Genomic DNA, 3,602 nt, shown 5'->3' with positions numbered 1-3,602 from the left:
GATTAACAAAACTCCTGCTAATCCTGGAGTACTTACAGGTCTAAATCTACATGACTTAGATTTTAAAAAGACTCAGGGTGCTTGCAGTGAGAATAAGAATTTGACAGGAGAGGACTCAGCATATTCTTTGAGAATAACATGGAGAAGTAAATTATTTGGTAGCTTATTTGATTTAAAGTAATGTTCTTCCTCTTTCTCTTCCTTCTCTTGTTTGTCAGTTTTACACACTCAATGTTCTTGTAGAAAACATGAGAGTGGGAAGGTAAAACAATGGCTGAGCTAAAATGTGGTTCTCGTGATTAAAACTCCAACCCATGTGGACTGCAAGGAGATCCAACCAATCCATCCTAAAGGAGATCAGTCCTGGATGTTCATTGGAAAGACTGATGTTGAAGCTGAAACTCCAATACTTTGGCCACCTGATGCAGAGAGCTGACTCATTTGAAAAGACCCTGATGCTGGGAAAGATTGAGGGCGGGAGGAGAAGGGGATGACAGACGATGAGATGGTTGGATGGTATCACTGACTCAATGGACATGAGTTTGGGTGAACTCCGGGGGTTCAGCCAGGGAGGCCTGGCATGCTGTGGTTCATGGGGTCGCGAAGAGTTGGACATGACTGAGTGACTGAACTGAACTGAAAAAAACAGAACAAATAAACAAAGCAAAACACAAATAAAATAAAATAAAATAAAACTCCAATCCATGAAACCCCATGTTTCACCCTATGGTTGGCATCAGACCCCCATATTTGTGGTGATGTACAAGATATCACTCTCAATAATCAATCCACCATAAAGTATAAACAAAGTGTTTGTTCCCTAACACTGGCATTTGAATGAGGTTGACTATAATGAAGTGCTGTCAGATATATGAGCTCAAGGATTGTCTTTCCTACTTCTGAAGTTCTGGTTCTATTAAATAATTGATGTTCACACCTGAATGCACAAAGGACCCGTAGATATTTATGGAGTTGAACTGAAATTCAGGAACAGACCTTCTAAACATAAGATGATGTATAATTTGGAGCCATCTGACAAATACTGAAATACTGAAAAAGCAAATGATATTCTGCTAAGAATGTGAACTTCAAATAAACTGGTGTATTTCTGAATCATAGGCAGGGTATTGAAACAGCCTTCCATCTCTCCTTTCTCTGACTGCATTTCCAGCACCACTTACTCTAGAAACTACTGCACAGGCTACCCTACCTACATCTGCTCCTAACTTTAAGACAAGGAATCATGCGTCACATAGTTGGGGCAGTAGTAGGGATTGGGATAACCATTGAAGAAGTTATCTTTCAGCCCATATATTACTTGTGTGAATGTAAAAAAGCTCATGCTTTTACTCATCCATTCACTGAACTTATATTACTTGAAACTGTCAGGAAAAGAGATACAAAGATGAATTATGAATGGTGACTTTAAAGTAGGGAGACAGGCGGGAGGAGAGGCTGCGGTCAGGCTACTCAGCTTCGCGAAGGCTCTCGCCCGCCCCGTCGCCACGATGCCCAAGAGGAAGGTCAGCTCCGCCGAGGGGGCGGCGAAGGAGGAGCCCAAGAGGAGATCGGCGAGGCTGTCAACTAAACCGGCTCCTGCGAAAGTGGAAACGAAGCCAAAAAAGGTGGTGGGAAAGGATAAATCTTCAGACAAAAAAGTGCAAACAAAAGGGAAAAGAGGAGCAAAGGGAAACAGGCGGGAGGGGCCAACCAGGAGACTAAAGAAGACTTACCTGCAGAAAATGGAGAGACTAAAAACGAGGAGAGCCCAGCCTCTGATGAAGCAGAAGAGAAAAAAGCCAAGTCTGATTAATAACCACACACCGAGTCCTGTCAGTGGTCCCTGTTTCCCTTCTTGTACAATCCAGAGGAATATTTTTATCAACTATTTTGTAAATGCAAGTTTTTTAGTAGCTCTAGAAACATTTCTAAAAAGGAGGGAATCCCACCTCATCCCATTTTTTAAGTGTAAATGCTTTTTTTTAAGAGGTGAAATCATTTGCTGGTTGTTTATTTTTTGGTACAACCAGAAAATAGTGGGATATTGGATACGGGAGGCTTTGATTGTCTTGGGTGTCAGCTTAACATTCCATAGATGGGGGGTAGCTTTTATATCCTATAATACAAAAGCATACTAAATGGCAGTTTGGAGTCAGTTGTGCAGTTAATGTCTTGAACACTTTAAATTACTTCTCTTCCCATATTGTTTTGGTAGAATTATTTCCTACAGAAAACCACTTTTTGATCTTGGCTCTCCTGGTCGGAATTCTGTGCACTATACTATAACATCTTTGGTCGTGGTAGTCCAGTTTTCCTAGTAACTTGGTTAATGTGCTGTGAACGATTGACAGTTTGGGTATGTAGTGTATATGATATTAAATTGTGAATCAGTGGGACTTAAGATGTAACAACATATCAATATTTGAAGATATTGGTACTTGATATCCTGTTAAGGAAAGTTTGCTCCAAATTTTAAGCTGGAAAGTCACTGGAATAACTGTTAAGAATCACAACTACATGATATTTTAGATTTCTGGTACGTATGTGAAGAATTGTGTACAAATTGAAATGTCTGTATAGTGATCCTCAAAACAACCAATAAAATCTCAGTTATAAAAGAAAAAAAAAAGTAGGGAGACAGATAAGTAGACAGATAATAAACTGTTAAGTGAGTAAGACAGACAAAGGCAATCACTAATTTCAATATGGTTAGTGTAGCAGGACCTGCAGGTAGGCACAGGCTACAATAAAGGCCATTTAGCCTAGTGGTTAAGGGTTTCAGTCTGGTCTCCAGTCCTGACTCTTCCACATACTAATTGCAATAAACTTGAGGCAACTTCCCTGACCATCCTGAGCATTACTATCTTCGTCTGTGAGAGAAATTATATTATTCACTTTTCAGAATATTTTTGAGGATTAAATTAGAACAGCCTTTGTGATCTTTTCAATCATGGCCTGGGGACTCCCTGGTGTCCCTGAGATTTTTTCAGAAATCTGCAAGCTCAAAACTATTTTCATAATAATGTTAAGAAATATTTACATTTTAACTCTCTTTTTATTTTTATAACAGTATTAGGATGATATATGCCTTTTCCCTGTTATTCTTTCATGAGTGTACAGTACAATTTTTAAGAGGCCATGTGATGTCTCAATGGACTGAATGTAGGAAAAGATGGAAAAACCCAGATGTGTTCTATTAAGACATCAAAGAGATTTACAGAAATCTATTTTTTGTCTTAAAGGTATATTATTTTATTAAAATATAAATGTGACATGTTTATTATCATTTTATCTGGAAGTTGGTGGCTTAGACAATAAAAAAAAAACATCTGCCTGCAGAACAGGAGACCCAGGTTCAACTCCTGGGCCAGGAATATGCCCTGGAGAAGGACATGGCAACCCACTCCAGTATTCTGGCCTGGAGAAGCCCATCAACGGAGGAGAATGGCAGGGTACAGTCCATGGGATCACAAAGAGTAGGACATGGCTGAGTGACGAATACTTTCATTGTCAAATGGATATTTTGAAGTTTTCTCAGGTTTAATTTATAATATTGCAAATGATGATAGATGTGACCTGCATAAACAAAAGCTCTTTGGTAT

The 3,602-nt window shown here is 39.1% G+C and overlaps 1 pseudogene; it reads left to right on the top strand.

The window, feature by feature from the left end:
* The first annotated feature begins 1,489 nt into the window (after positions 1-1,489).
* On the top strand, positions 1,490-2,144 carry LOC138434729 (non-histone chromosomal protein HMG-14 pseudogene; annotated as a pseudogene).
* Positions 2,145-3,602: the final 1,458 nt, after the last annotated feature.

The sequence above is a fragment of the Ovis canadensis genome, chromosome 2 (genome assembly GCF_042477335.2).
Source record: "Ovis canadensis isolate MfBH-ARS-UI-01 breed Bighorn chromosome 2, ARS-UI_OviCan_v2, whole genome shotgun sequence".
Classification (NCBI taxonomy): domain Eukaryota; kingdom Metazoa; phylum Chordata; class Mammalia; order Artiodactyla; family Bovidae; genus Ovis; species Ovis canadensis.
This window is presented reverse-complemented; position numbering and strand designations above follow the sequence as displayed.